Genomic DNA, 16,709 nt, shown 5'->3' with positions numbered 1-16,709 from the left:
AGCCTCTCCCCCTCCCAGAGCACAGACACCCCCCGAGCTCAGCCGGGCCCGGGCCCCCAGGTGAGTGCGACATCATATAATACACCGGGCAGGGAGCTGGGGGGTCATATTACATCATCATTGTCATCAGAAATAGATCAATATATACATTATTATAATCAATTACTGTGCCCTGGGAGAAAACACACATGCACATGATATGTATGTATGTATGTGTGTGGGTGAGCCATGTGAAACGTGCAAATGTACATAGAGTATGTTTGTATGTGTTCTCAGATATGTGTAATTATAGGGATGGTAATATGTGTATCTCTCATGAGAAATATGTAAATAAATGCCCTATGTGGGTATGTATTTTGAAAAAAAAAAAATGCACATAAGATCATTATAGGGGGTCCTAATATTGGTCTTTTATGTTTATAATAAGTATGTGTTTTAACCAGAAACCTGTAAATATGTTTAACCAACCAAGGATTAGTTTGTAAATAGAGTTATTTAATATGTGTGTCAATGCAAATCCTAAGAACGTGGATGTGTTTGTATATCTAGAGAGAGACCTGCAGATTGGGTATGTTTTTGATACGCGCCAAATGTGCAAAATTAGGATACAATCCGGGTTTTTCGCGCTATTACTAAGTGACAAAGGAATTTTACATTTTTAGGCGTATTTATTTAATCAGCTCAACTTTTGACTATAAATATGAAATTTCCACATCGATTGTGGTTTAGTGAATAACAAAGATAATGAGAAAGGGCGATCCATTAAACTGTTATTGTTTTGTTTTATTTTTGCGAAAATGCTAATTTAAGGCCAAAAGATACTATTGGAAATATACATTAAGTGGATCATTTTTTTCACTTAGGTTATTTCTGTGCCAAATGTGCACTTCACTGATTGCAATTCCAAATTGCAATTCAGATTTTACTATATAGGGTCCACATTTGGATATTGGTCTCCAAATGTGCAAATTCACAATAATTTTTAGTCTTTTTTTAATTCCCTGCAAAATATAGGAATTCATACGTCCTGTGTTGAATTATTTGGAATTGAATATTTCGGTTTTATTTGTAAAGCCGAGTGTGATCTGTTCCCTGGTTGTGTATTCTGTAGCCACTAAAGGGTTACTACAAGCACCATGACCACGTTAGTGATTTTAAAGTGCTCATGGGGACACACACCCAGTTTAACCCCTTTGCTGCCGGATCTGTAAATCCATGTCATTGGGGCGTCATTAGTCAGCCTGTAAGAATTCTGCGCTGGATAATGTTAGTTCTGTGCACATATTTTAATGCACAGTGTGCCATTGATTGGCTGAGAGCGGTCAGCTGATGCTCTGTCCCAATGAATGGCAAGTGGGTGTGCTTCCATCTACTGCAACTCTGCAGCAGGCGTAAACCAAATGCGTCACCGGGAATGAAAAGAAGCTTGGCGTATTTATTTAGGCATTAAAAAGATACTATAGGCACCCAGACCACTTCAGCTCATTGAAGTGATCTGGGTGCATTTCCCAGTCCCCTTAATCCTGCAATAGTAATTATTGCACTTATTTAGAAACTCCAATAATTACTAATCAGGGTTAACTCCACCTCTAGTGACTTTTGGTCGCCTAACTGACACTGGACGTCCTCGTGCTATGCATGCGCCTTAGGTCTATGACATCATAAAAGGAGCCAAGGCGGAACCTCACCCAGTGCCAAGGGAGGGGTGCAATATAGGGAGCTATAGTGCTAGGAAAATAAGTTAAACTATTTAATTTAATTTATTTTTTTTCTTGTAATTTTTATTATTTTCTTAAATAAAGGAACACTCTAAGCCTGAAAACCACTTTAGATAAAGGAAGTGATTTTGGTGTATAGATCATGCTCCTGCAGTCTCACTGCTCAATTCTATTCCATTTAGACGTTCGATCACTGTGTTTACGAGGCCTTAGCACCTGGCTGTGACTCACACAGCCTTCATGGAAAAAAGTGTTTAATTTTTTACCGTACATTGTGTTTACTTTACAAGTTTTTTTTTGCCTGTTCTGTTAATTGAACTTTAATCACATTCAGTGGGCTTTTATGGTAAAAGTGCAGGAGATAATAACTTCTAAATTAAACATACTATGTAATAAGGGTCTTTTAAAAATTAGACCTAATTTTCAAGAAGTTTATAGGGGAGCTGTGTGAGTCACAGCCTGGGAAGGTGTGGCTAGGGCTGATTTAAGTATTAAGTGATTTAACTTCAAAATGGCGCTCGCAGCTTATCACTGGTCGCCCATCACAAGTAACGTTGCAAGAGCTGACGCTCTCAATTTATCCCCAGCACCCAGGCAAGCCAAATTTTTCTGACCACAAAGGAGCCAAAGGAGGATAAAGACGATATTGAGGACAGGCGCCCAGGAACACAACTTCAGGGTTAATCCTTTTGAAAATGATTTAATCCGGTAAGGTAAGGCACCCAGGGAGTTAAGCCCCGTTAAAACTTCATTGAGCTAAGGTGGTTATGGAGGTAGAATGTGCCTTTAAACTTTGTATTTTAAATTTCAACATTTGATCCAGGTAGTATGCAGCCATGTGTCTCACAATTGCAAAATGCAATTGTGTTTTGTAATACATACCCTTATTTTAATCAAATGTTTGTGTAACAAACCCCAGATTTTCAGAGACTTGGAGATGTTCAACATTTGCAGATACAAATATCCTGTGATAACTATAAATATATTTGTGCTGTCAGTGTCAGGAATACCTAGTCCTATTTATATATTTTAGAAGGGTTAGCCAGAGAGGGCTTTTTTTCCTCTCTCTCTCTTTTTTGCCTGAGATGAATTTTAGACTTTAATGCTAGAATACTCTTGTTTGGAGCTACCCAACTTTTTTGTGACGAGGCATACTTCGATAGCACAAATATTTCCAAGATTCAACTGTGATAATCTTTCCGCCAGTTGTCTTGCTGTTTGTACTTTTATGATTTTTAATCATACATTATTTGTATTATTATTATTATTATTTATTATTAGCATTAGCTTTTAATAGTAAAAGAAAAATGTATGAAGTTATTTATTGAAAGACACACCGCTGAAATAAACCTAATTCCTCTCACTTTTAAGAGTTTCTTAGTATATCTGTGAGAGAATGACTGTTTATTTTTCAAAAGTGTCTTTCTCATTAAATAAAGGAAAACTTTTAAAATTTCCTTTTTAAGTTTAAAATATAATTTTTCTTCAGCCATGTCCCCTTAAAGGGACACTTTGTGCTTTATAACCACTACAGCAAGGTAGAGTTGTTATGGTTCTTTGTTGCCACCCAGCGGTAATCTGTCAAACTCTTTAAGAACAGTTTAAAACTTATATTGCTGTGTTGGGCACTTGTGGTCCTTCTGGTCTGAGCTGCCATTCAAATGCACTCCAAATGTGTTCAGTAGTGTTGATTTCATGTGCTGGACACTTGAGTTCCCTCGCATTAAACTTGTGTCTTCCCCAAGTAGTTGTTTCTTAAGTTGAAAGCACCCAATTGCCTTTTGTCTTTTGACGCATTAAGATGACTTTTCACTGGAACTAGGGGGCCCAATTCATACCCTGAATAATAACCTACATTACTATAAATCAAAGTTTGTAGTAGGGACTGTGTGTTTCAGTACGTAGCCTCTTCCTAATTCTTTGATCAGAGGTGGCACTGATCTCTTCCGTGTTACCCACTTTACTGCTGTGGTTTGTGTATGATACGTGGATATGTTCTGTGTACTTGGCAATGGGTGAGGATGAAACACGCATTCTTATTTTTCCCAAAAGCTCCAGCTCTTATCAGTCATACCACTGGAATCGTCTTTTATCCCTCTTAGAGCAAGGAAAATTCTTGTGTTGAGATACTGCTGAGATAATCCTTACAAAACAATCATCCAAAGAGAATGAATGCAAAATGTATTCCTTTCCTAATATTTGCCTGTAATAAAATCTGAAGCGTCCCTACTGTCACTGATTATCACATCTACAATCAACATTTGTGAATGTACTAAAGTTGTTTTTTGTTTTTTTGTTGTTTTCTAAATCCCTGAACTAACAAAACTAAACAAAACATATTGATAAAGGGGTTATGCCAACGAACTAATGCAGTATGTCATAAATATACATATTTTTAATATTAATATTATCGCTACTTATATAGCGCCAACAGATTCCATAGAGCTTTACAATATTAGAGGGGGGATTTCATTATAAATAGGACAATTACAAGACAACTTACAGGAACAATAGGTTGAAGAGGACCTTGTTCAAACGAGCTTACAGTCCAAAGGAGGTGGGGTGTAAAACACAGTAGGACAGTATACCTTTAATCTTAAAGCAACACTATATTTACCTAGACCACTTTGTCTCAATGAAGTGGTCTGGGTGCTATGCCCCAGCCCCCCCACCATGTTTTAAACATTTCCTTTTCTTTTTTTTTTTTTATTGCTCAGTTTGAATTTCTCTGGTGGTTGAAACTCGAACAGCCACTAGAGAATCTTTTTCTGAAATAGCAGAGTACAATTATACTATTCCAATCAGATGGTGTCATTGGGGCAGCGTGGTATTTAGCCACACATGCACACTAGCCTTCCAATGCTTTCCTATAGGATTGGCTGTGATCATCAATAGGTCCACTGGTAAGAAGTTAAGCTGTTTGAAAACTCGTTATCAATAGATGGGGGCGGGTTGCGTCATAATCACTACAGATTGTTGTGCTTGGAGTGTTGCTTTAATGCAGTTATGTCTGTGTGTTAATGTAATTAAGCTGATATCTGAATGTTATTAAATCAGTTAATATATTTAGTTCAGTTTACTCCGTGTATTAATCTATTTAAGTCCATTTATGTGTTTCTGTCAACCACTCTCACAGGCTGTTAAGGCTCTGTTCTCACATAAGAAACAAATATTCATTTTCCAGTCCATCAAATGTCCAGCTAATTGTTGGGAAAGTAGCTCTTAGTTAAAATACTATTACTCACTTTTCAGTTGGTTCTTATAACTCCCTTCAATGCTTTTGGATTAGAAAAGGGGAAAACGGTGTAACAGGGTGAGTCTGAACCCCAGGCCTGGGACTGCCTTTTTGTATAATTACATGCTGTTCTCCAATATCACTTATTGTTTGTGATATAATTATGCTTACAGTTACTTGGTGCTATTGATATGCAATCAGCACTGCTGTATGTTTAATTTTATTGTTGTAGGTTTTATTGCTTTGCTTATATTTTTTTTATTTTGGGAGTGTTTTTCGTTCACTACAGGTTTAGAAAAAGCTGACATCTTAATACGTGTTTTGCCTTTATTAAAGGACCACTCTAGGCACCCAGACCACTTCAGCTTAATGAAGTGGTCTGGGTGCCAGGTCCAGCTAGGGTTAACCCATTTTTTTATAAACATATATTTTTTATAACTTGGTTAAGCCTTCCCCCTAATCCTCTAGTGGCTGTCTCATTGACAGCCACTAGAGGCGCTTGCGTGATTCTCACTGTGAAAGTCACAGTGCGAGCACGCAAGCGTCCATAGGAAAGCATTGTAAATGCTTTCCTATGCGACCGGCTGAATGCGCGCGCAGCTCTTGCTGCGCGTGCGCATTCAGCCGACGGGGTGGAGAGGAGGAGGAGAGCTCCCCGCCCAGCGCTGGAAAAAGGTAAGTTTTACCATTTTTCCCCTTTCCAGAGCCGGGCGGGAGGGGGTCCCTGAGGGTGGGGGCACCCTCAGGGCACTCTAGTGCCAGGAAAACGAGTATGTTTTCCTGGCACTTTTTGTATGTTTTGAAGTTTTAGATGTTTCATTGGCAAGTAGTTTGTCACCATTTTTCCCCATGGTGTTAACATTGAGAAACTAGACCGCACCAAGCCTATTTCCGATTTCTCAGGATATTTATTTTCCTTTTTTTACATATACCGTATTTACAGACTAGGTGTAATGTTTTAGAGCTAGCTAATTTACATTTTACTTTACGCAGGTCTCTTTTTTGCTGAAGTTGGGCTAGGTTGTTTTTTTTTCTGCTTTATTAAAAAGGAATACATGTAGAAAGCTAATAATTGCATAAGTAGCCATAACCTGTCTGGCATATCCAAGGCTGGGGCAAAAATGAAGGCCACTTCCAGCATCAGATACTATCTCTTCGAAATAACAAACTTTTTAATTTCCTATAAACCCTAAAAAGGCGATATATGACCTGCTCTCAAATACAATGTTATTTGGCCAAGATCATCCTTAGAACAATACTCTTCATGACCTATCTACCTATTGATTTCTTTAAAGTGAAGCAAGTCCTAATTTGTTTCACTTACATTATTTTGGTGGTAAGTTGTTGATAATGTTCAAAAGAAAACTGTCAGTGGGTTTTATTATGAAAAATGAAATATTACATCCTCTTGTGTATTATTTTGTAAAGTAAAAATATACATATATTTGTCTTTTCAACACAGTAACAAGTTTACACTTGTACATAAATTAAATATGGCTGCCATCACAGAACAAGTGTACTCTCTAGCTTTTTACTCCCCTTTCTGATTTGCCATGACCTCAAAGTAGTAATCGAAACCAAAAAAATCATATGGAAAACTTCTAGTCTATTACAGTGTCCAAATGTAGAAAACAAAATGCACTAATTAGATTGTATTTAAAAATTATGCCTAAACTAATGCTTACCATTTGTTTTTTGGCTGGGGAAGATATTAAAGAGACAGTATAGTCACCCAGACCACTTCAGCTCAATGAAGTGGTCTGGGTGCCAGCTCCCTCATGTTTTAACCCTTCAGATGCAAACATTTGAGGTTAAGCCAGCCTCTAGTGGCTGTCTTCCGGACAGCCACTATAGGCGCATCTGCGATGCTGGAGGCATATTATGCCTCCATCGCGCAGAACGTACGTGGAAAGCATTGAGAAATACTTTCGTATGGACACTTTGAATGTGCGCGCGGCAATTGCCGCGCATGTGCATTCGTCTCCGCTGACGACGGCGGGGGAGGAGAGGTCACCAACGCCGAGGGAGCCCGGCGCTGGAATAAGGTAAGTGGCTGAAGGGGTTTTAACCTGACACTATAGTGATCCTTTAAAGGGACACTATAGTCACCAGAACAACTGCAGCTTATTGTATTTGTTCTGGTGAATATAATCATTCCCTTCAGACTTTTTGCAGTAAACACTGTCGTTTCAGAAAAAAATACAGTGTTTACATTAAAGCCTAGGGTTAAATTCACTGGCCCCTCCTCAGATGGCTACTAGAGGTGCTTCCTGGGGCAGTGCTGCACACTCCACCATCTGCATAGAGATGCTGAGCTTTCCTGATATAGATGCATCGATTCAATGTATTTCTATGAGGAGGTACTGATTGGCCAGGGCTATGTTTGACTTGTGCTGGCTTTGCCCCTGACCTGCCTCCTTGACAGTCTCAGCCAATCCTATGGGAAAGCATTATGATTGGCTTTTGTTCAACATTTCTAATTATGTCAGCCAAGCAGGTAGATCAGAGGCAGCAGCTGCAGACTAGAATACGATTTTTCAATATTTAGGGAGGCAAGGGGGGCCACGGAGGTTAGATGGTGATTTTAACACGATAGGGTCAGGAATACATGTTTGTATTCCTGACCCTATAGTGTTTCTTTAAAGATGCACTCGAACAACTACAGCCAATTGTGGTTATGGTGCAATGGATCTTCACTGCCTGCTCCTCATTTTTTTTGAGTACCTTTTCAAAGCCCAGTACCTCATCTTGTGATTAAATAATACAGAAGTTATGTTGATGCTCTAACTGCCTATCATTGCCATTCAAGATTTGAACAGATAAAGGTCGAAATGTAATTTTCACAATACTTAAGAGACTGAAGAGGAGGTGACTGTAGGTGCTGAGAGGGTCATAGCTTTTATCAAACTGCTTAAAAAATGGTTTGACACAAATGAGGGATGGTGTCCAGAACCGTATAATATGCTGTTGTGGTTATGCTGCTTAATGTATCCCTTTAATTTTGTATAACATATACTGTATAATAATTGGAATGTTCACTTAAGTGATGCTGGGTTTATGACAATGAATATCCACATAATGTGCACTTCCTGTCCTTACCAAGAATTGACACCCATATATTTCTTCATAACTGGGGAAAGGCATGTCTCTGTCTTGACAAGGTACAAATGTGATTTATTGCTACTGTGTAAGAGCACTCAAGTCTGTCTGCAAATCTCACATCACATCCCTCAGTCACTTCCAAGCTCTCTAATAGTGTCTTCATCGCCCAAGATTCCATATGCTGACGGACCATTCATTATTCAAATTGTTTCCGTTCTAACAGAGGGATGTTTGTAGCATCTTTCATTTACTAGAATACACACTACAGGTCAAAACCTTGAGTACAGTTTGGAAACCTGCTTTATTTCATAAATAACATTGGTTTGTACACGTGATAATGAAAATGTTAAATGTATATTTTAATTGTCGGTTTCTAGAGTAAACGTTACTAGTCAGGGGAACAAGGTTGCCTGTTCACCAGTTAGATGAATGGAAAGCAGATTTTGTTTGGTTATCTAGTTAGATGTCCTTACTTGTCACAGGCAGGGGACCTAGTGGATATTTTGAACACCATAACCATGCCTGGGCGTTTTAATTGGCCGTTTTAATTGTTTAATATCACCACTGCCAATAGTAATCTGAAACTACTGGCTGAAATTTTCTTTGTAGCCTAAATGTGAAATTAATGACGCCTTAATGAGTAAAGCTTGTGCATTCTAAAAACAACTTTTTGTCTGAAGCAGGAGAATATATAGCTTCATGCCTGGGGAAATCTTTTTTTGCAGTTCTACAACATCTTGGAGTCAACCATTTGCCTTAAAGGAACACTCTAGTGTTAAAATGTAATACAACATACTTTTTTTTTCTAGGGCTGTGCAGGCTGGCACCGCCCAGGCTCCACCCCATGGCTGAGATGATCAATATTGACAATCTTAAGACAATCCAATGCATTCCTATAGGAAAGCATTGGGAGCCTATTGCACATGCACTGCAAAATGCCGCACTGCACAAATCAGCATCTACAAAAGATAGGTGAATGTATTTCTCTTTCCCTCACCTCCAGATGCCACCATCCAGTGGTCTTTTGTGTGTAAAAAAAAAAAAAAAAAAAAAGTACATTTTCCTACTACATTGAACGTTCGGGATCATGTGCATGTTTGGTGAATTGTTTGTTTCATAGCAATTGAGACATACACAGTGATCATTTAGTTTAACATCTGCCTCGCATCACCCTCACCAAACCCATGTTTGAAAAATGAGAGAAGCAGCTGTACTTCAAATCCTATTATCCTATTGCCGACGGAATGTATCAAATCAGAGGCTAGTTAACACTGTTTACATTGCATCATATCAACTTAAACTATAGTTTTATTATCGCAAATCAATATATAATTGGAAGTGTAGAGATCTAAGCTACTGTTTGGCTTTACTTGATTAGAAAATGTAATTTATCACAGATCATACAGCAGTTACTAACAGTGTATAATTATTCCGTATTTGCAAAAGAGAAGGATCAGGACAGGCCATTGTGTTGAAATTATGTTTCTAAGCAACCAGGGCCTTGCATACAAAAAATCTGATTAGTTCAGCGTAAATAGGTACTATTAACAATATTGTACTTCCCTAAGATATGCTGTGACCCTTGTTTATCAATCAGTACCACGTAGCTCTGTTTATCATAAGGCAAGGAAACAGTGTTAGTTTGTCACCTTTTAATAATGCATATATATTTATAACCAATTCCTGCTTTTTTTCCAGTAATACAAACATTCTGGAAAGTATAAAAATAGCTGTGCCAACCATGTAAGCTTTTCATTTAAGGTTTGAAACTAGTTTTGAATTGTTTCATAACATAAAGAATGTATACTTTCTTTGCACAAAACAATTAACTTGCATGTCTTGCTTATCTAGATTGCAAAATGTAAACCAAAGTAGTAGATTTGGAGAAATTCTACAATGCCACTATTCTGTTACCTTACGTTATTTTAAAGAGACACTAAGTCACTTTACAAAAGGAGCATAATGCGACTACAGCAGGGCTTGACAAATTTGTTTGGAATCTAGGAGCCAGCTAAAAAAGTTAGGAGCCAGGTATTTTTTTAGTTTTTTTTTTAGTTTTTTTTTTTTAAGGCACACTATGGTCACCAGAACCACTACAGATTAATGTAGTTGTTCTGGTGCCTATAGCCTGCCCCTGTAGCCTTTTCAGAGACTTTCAGCGTTTACATTGCTGCCTACTAAGACCTCTAGTGACAGTTACTCAGATGGCCACTAGAGAGTCCTGTGTCAGACGGCCATAGAGAACATGCGTAATATCCTCTTAATGCTTTCCTATGGAAAATTATTACGATCTCAGCTATGGAGGCGTGACAAGCAATGGCGAAACCAGCACGGCGTGGGGAAAAAGGTGAGTAAAGACACCAATCATGTGATCGGAAGGGGAAGGTACCTAAACAGACACACACTTTCTGACAGACATACACACGCAAAACACTGATTGACAGAGACACACACAGAGATATATATATATATATATATATACGTATAGAAGTATAGTGGCACTCACCCTTTCATGTTGTATGCATATAAAAAAATGCCCTGGTGCAATCCCACGCTGAGTATAAACAATAAATGAAAAAGAGATGCACTGGTATTTAAAATCACTGGTATTTAATATCCAACAAAGTTACATAAATCCGATCGACGTTTCGACCTATTCAGGTCTTCCTCAAGATCAATTTATGAACATATATGGCAGAAATATATAGGGAATGAAAAAAGGTTACTCACCAATCATGCAGTGTTCCCTCACTCCAGTGGTCCGAACCCGGAAGTGTGTGTGTGTATATGTATGTATATATATATATGTATGTATATATATATATATATATATATATATATATATACACACTTTATCTAGCATTTCCCTGGGGTCCAGTGGGCTGATATTCCTGGGTGCGAGGGAGCAGTAATCTACCTGCAGCTCCTCTCTTCCCCCTTGTACTGTCTGCAGTGATGCCAGAGCCGGAATGACGTCAAACTCTGGCTCCCGGCATCATTATACAGCGCGAGGGAGCAGAGAGGAGCTGCAGGAAGGATTACTGCTCCCTCGCGCGCTGCCCCATCCTTCCAGCTCCATACAGCCCAGGGCGGCCATCTCAATGCTCTTCAGGGCGGTCGGCAACATGCGGTCCCCATTTCCCGCTAATTTGGCTAACTATTTTGCAAAGAGTTGCCGTCTTATCTGGGACCCCGTTGAGCGCCAAGGGTCCTGCATGGCTGGTGATGTACAAATTTCAGGCACCATGACCACTTCAAATCACTGAAATTTCATGTTGCTTTGAGTAACCCGTTCATTGTATTTTATAGATTCTAACCTCATTCATACTCTATTTCTCTACTCATTCTCATTTCTTTAGTATTGCCATAAAATAAAGTATTGCCTCCTTTCAACAAGTTGTCTTCATGATTGAAAGTACTCAGTGTAGCTCAGCCAATGAGAGATCAGTGCAAGAATGATCACTGGAATAAAAAGGAATTTGCAAACATAATTTGTGTTTGTTCTAAAAGTAGAGTATAATTGTAGCTTTAATTCCAGTGTGCATGGGAAGCTTTTTTTTTTTTTTTTTTTTTTTTATATATCAAAAATCATGCAAAAAAAAATGTTGATTCTTGTTTACTGAGCAAGAACAAAACAAAAACCGTTACATTGTAAAGAAAAGAACATTTTAAATAACATTTTAAATAACATTTTGCCATTTACCATCAGCGGCTCATGTATGCTGTAGTCTTAACCTTGTAACACGTGCCATTTCCCTAAATTATGCTATACAGTAATACTTCCAATCCAATATTAAAGGGTTACTGTGAACATTCATAGATATACCATTCCAGCAGCATCATTAGCAGGGTTAAATAATTTACATGTTGCACATGCTGTGCCCGACAAGACAAGTACATTAAATTAAACTGAAACCAGTGGGTTTAAAACCAAAAAACAATAATGTTTACCACAACCGATAGCTAACATTTAGATACAATCTCACAAGTGACAGTGCTTCTTTAAATATTTATTTTGTCTGCTTGGTAGAGACGTTAGACTCCTTATTCTAGCAATGTATGTTATATTTTATCACACATTTTATAGACCGTGTTACCACACTTGATGATTTGTACATTACATTTAAAGGCTTTGTGGATCTCCGCAAACATTAGAGCTTTATCATGTTGCAACATAAAAGTGACAAGAGATTCTATGCAGTGTTACTTCTATATCATGCTCGACACATCCCTTGATCTCCCAAGAGCTGTGGAATCTGCCTGTTTTACTGTGTGACTTGACTTCCCTGCTTCTCACAATCAGCAGCAAGCAGTGCAGTTTTTGACATTGTTACTGCAGCCTGTTTCTTTTTCTCTGCTGCGCCTCCTCCCTTCTAGTAGGGGAATGTCTAAATTTCTGTAGCCAATCGGCAGGTCTGACAGTGAGCCCGGGAGATACAGGCTGTGAGGAGACTGCATGCAAATATGGAAAGCTGTCTGCCTTACAAGACAATACCATATTACCTCACTACAGGAGTGATCTAAAGGAGATCACTGGTATTTAGTAAAACTACAGCTCATATGATCCATTGCTTGCTTTTCAATGAATTTTCTTTTTTTTTTTTTTTTTATTCTTTATTTTTGGTGCAATAGAGTTTACAAGCAAGCCTATGGTGCCACAACAGCAGACACAGGTGGATTAATGCAGACAAGGTCGCGACAATATACAGTTGCACAATTTTTTATAAAGCAGGTTGTAGACATTAGTGAGGTCGTTGCGAATTAAAGAATTGTATCGGCAATTGTGAGATATCTTAGAAAAGAGTGACTAATATACAGATTATGAACTGTGCCGTTAAATTATTAACATGCTAGAGAACATATGCTGAATTATAGGTTATGATAATGATATGTCAAGCCTAGTCACACACAAGGTTGCTTATGGACATTTGCATCAAAGTTATAAAACAAACTAAGTTCAATCTGATTAATGCCGTCTATTATAATGGTTCTCGTTGAGGTGTCCACACTTAATTGCGAATCATACAGTGCTCCTTAGGGGCGTAAGAGTGAGTAAAGCTAGGCACACAGGTTTAGAGTGAGTCTTGTCTAACCTAGTCTAGGCTCTTGTGTCTATACATATGTCATTAGTTAATCTAGGCAAGTTACTTCTGGCTATAGATTGCTAAACTGGTTGTGTTTATGACTATGCATGGTAAGTTAACAGTGGGTATGCTATCAGACTCGCTAGTGCAGTAACTAACATATTTACACCCCTGGTGCCTACCGACAGGTTATGTGACAAAGTGAGCGTCCAAGGCAGCTGTGTTGTGTGTCCAGGGTGTCGGAGGGGACATGGTGCTTAGACCCCATCTCTGGCAGGGTGTGCTGCGTGCGGGAGGTGCAGGTAAGGTTGGAGCGTCCAGCTCTGATCCAGGAGTGCAGCACCTGGAGATATGTCCTAAAGATATGTTCTAAATATTGCGGGTGCCGCACCATGTGTAATATGGTGACTTCAGCCGATGCCACGGCTCTGTGCTCTGGGACAGTCTATGTGTCAGTATGCTGGTGTGGTTGTCCTGCTGATCTCGGGGGCCCGCTTCTGGGTGGTGGTGGAGAGTGCTGTGCGGTGTGTGCTGTCTTGGCTCCCTCAGCAACGCCTGGTCCCACCGTGGGGTAGAGTGTCTATTCCGGAGGGTCTTTGGCTCTTGCCTAGGTGGCAGGCTGATTTTTGCAGGGTCTCTGATTCGATGGGATACCGCTTGTAGCTGGATCTTTTGCGCTTTTTGCTATTTCGGCGCCATTTTTGGACTCTGTCTGCCGGAGGGAGTGTGCGCCCATGTTGGATGCTTGCCAGCCTCGTTGCGGGAATGTAATTAGTAGTTTTGGCTGTCTGAGCTTGCTGCTCCCTTAGTGCCATCTTCTCCCAGAATTTAGTAAGGGGAGAGTCCCTGCATGGTGACTTTAGGGTGTTAGGATGTCGTTTCTACCCTCCCATAGGAGGTGGAGCGGCATGGTAGGGTATACCAGGGCCTGGTAGCGCTGTCCCGTTTCTGGGTCATTACCCTCTGGCACTGCGGGGGTTGGTGCTGCTCTTCCCTTGTGTGCGGGCCTTTGGCATTGAATCAATGGAGCCGTTTCATGCAGAGTGCAGCATCAGGAAAGGAAGGTACGTCCGGTTGCTTTCGCGCCAGGGTTGTTTGCCATGCGGTCTCCGCCATTTTGGGAGCGGGTGCTCGATGGATCACAGGGTGAGGGCCGGGATCACCCCCGCCGGCCCGGGGGGGGGGGGGACAGGGCCGGACCCCCTAACTTCCCGGTTCCGCCGTACCGCTGGTGGGCAGAATAGCTGGGCAGCGGCCGTCCACCCCACTCACCGCCCGAGCGGTCCCCATCTTACTTGACATGGATCCCCCACCGAGGGAATAGAACCTCGCGGCAAGCCTCTCCTCGGGACCAGGGCTGCTTCTTGCACCGGTGCTCAGCTGTCAGTTGTCGGGTGGTAATTTTGCAGGCTTTTAGGAGCTTAAAGTTAGCAAAGTTTCAGGAGCTCTTCCTCTGTGCCGGCCCCGCCCCCCTTTCAATGAATTTTCAACACAATCAAAAGAGATATATACAAGCAAATGTATGTAGTGGGATGTGTCTGTCATTCACTAGAGCTGAATCTTCCACAGTAAAAGCATCATCCTCAGAGAATAATTGTGGACCTTTTGGGGTGTGTGTGTGTAACAATTGATATGCTCATCCAAACCAATTATTCCCATAGAGAAGCATTAGAGATTTTCATAAATCCACAGAGAAAGTGTTCAGACATTTGCTCAGACAAATGTGAGTGCTGCTCTTCAGAAACGGCACTGTTATACAAGATCTGTACATAAGAACCACTACAATAGCATGTAGTGCTCTTGGTTCTTAGTGTCCTCTCAGGGGAAAGGGAACTTCAGGCAACCGTGATAATGTGTTATTGGGTTTATAACCTGACTTTCTGTTTTTATTTTACAACTTTGTAGTTTGATTGGAGATTGGATTTGAATCTTTTCATATTGAAAGAGCTGAGTACGTTTACAAACTAGATTTGCCTTTGACAATTGCAAATAAAATATTTTAGGCATGTTGAAATTTAAAAAGGATAACTAAGGGAAATGAAATATTGTTTCTTTACAGGAACATTCCAAGCACCGTAACCACTGCAACAATGAGTCCACTTTGAGCCTTAGCAGAGTAAAGTAGTCAAATTGTTTTAGAACGGCTTGACAACTTACATGCATTTCTGGAGTGCCAGTGATGCATCTGGTATTCTGCATTAGAAGAAGGATGTCTTACCGGCATAAGCAAGTCCAATAGTGTACTGTAATTATTGACTGGGAGCACTCAACTACGGTTCTCCTCCAGTAAGAGTGACCCTGCTTAAGCTCTGTGCAACTTGCCAGAATGTCCTGCTAGGTAAGTTGCCAACCATTCTAAAAAGATTTGACTACTTACTGTGATTACATTAAAGCAGTCATGGTGGCAATACCACTACCATGAACTATAATTGGTATGGAGCCTGGAGTGTTCCTTTTAATGTTAAAAGCTAACATTCTTACCCTACTGTATGTCCAGTCTAAAAACAATATCGTGCATATGAAAACAATTCCCTTAAATGAGTACCGGCAGGTGTAATCTACATTCCAATGTGTGAACCACTTCCTAAAAACTATAATTTACTGTTGAGTGAAAGCCAAGCAGTGTTACTTTTTATCTCTTTTTCTTCTTCTTCAGAAAGAGAGATAGGCAGACAATTTAATTCATTAAACTATTATACATTATTGCAAACATATCTCCCATGTGGGCAGTGCCTTGTCTTTCAGAGTATTCTGCCGTGTCTCATAATATTTTTTTTTCCTGTCGAACACATTTTCTGTCAGATTAAAAAATAATCTTTAACTTTCCAAGGTAATAATTGGATTTTGACCTCCTTTGCAGAAACCTAATTGACAAAGCAGATGTTCTTCAATTCCCCCAGACCATGTTGAAATATTAAAAGCCCACCCCCGTCCTTAGTGAAACAAAAAAAAACTGGCAATCTGGCAATGTCTATATTAATTCTAGTTTATATAATCAATGCGATTATTTTATTTTCTTTCTCCCTCTGAGAGAGAAACTTGATGAACTTCTTGAAGAGCTCATCATAGTTATTAAACAAGAAAGGCTGTGCATAATGGCTTCTTTGGGAGAATGTTTACTTTGTAATATGTTAAAGATTAGACTCTTTTAGATTGGATTGCTTGTGATCAGGAGTTTCCACTAAGCAAGGGTAATTATAGCAGATCTGTCACTTTTGAGATAAAAGTATGTTCTCAATTCAGCATATTAAAAATGCTTTTTTAAAATTCATTTTCTAGATAATTTGTTTAATAAGACTACCCTCTGATATGACAAATGTCTTCTAGAATAGTTCTGATAGCATCTTGTGCAAATTAACTTTTCCCTTGCTTTTTTTTGTTTTTGTTTTGTCTAATCAACTTTTGTGATTCTACACATATCACGGTTTTTGTAAATTGTGTTTTGCTCCTCTTAAATTGGACATAGACCAGCACATAGGCAGCACCCCACCAGTTTTTATAAGAGGGGAATAAATATTTGCAGTAGTTTATAAACACTAATATTTTTTTTCTGGGGAATAGTTGGTAAGC

At 39.5% G+C, this 16,709-nt stretch overlaps 1 protein-coding gene across 2 annotated transcripts in view; it reads left to right on the top strand.

The window, feature by feature from the left end:
- Positions 1–11: 11 nt before the first annotated feature.
- ATXN7 (ataxin 7) overlaps positions 12–16,709 on the top strand; it is a 136,870-nt gene continuing 120,172 nt past the window's right edge. Inside the window, exons 1-2 of one of the 2 annotated variants that reach the window (XM_063426834.1) lie at positions 12–60; positions 2,306–2,426. The gene's annotated coding sequence lies outside the window, so the exon portion shown is untranslated. Of the gene's footprint in view, positions 61–2,305; positions 2,432–16,709 lie in introns of both variants that reach the window. The other variant, XM_063426833.1, reaches the window with a different exon arrangement.

The sequence above is a fragment of the Pelobates fuscus genome, chromosome 7 (genome assembly GCF_036172605.1).
Source record: "Pelobates fuscus isolate aPelFus1 chromosome 7, aPelFus1.pri, whole genome shotgun sequence".
NCBI classification, from domain to species: Eukaryota; Metazoa; Chordata; class Amphibia; order Anura; family Pelobatidae; genus Pelobates; species Pelobates fuscus.
Note: the sequence above shows the minus strand (reverse complement) of the source record. Positions and strands in the feature narration are given on the sequence as shown.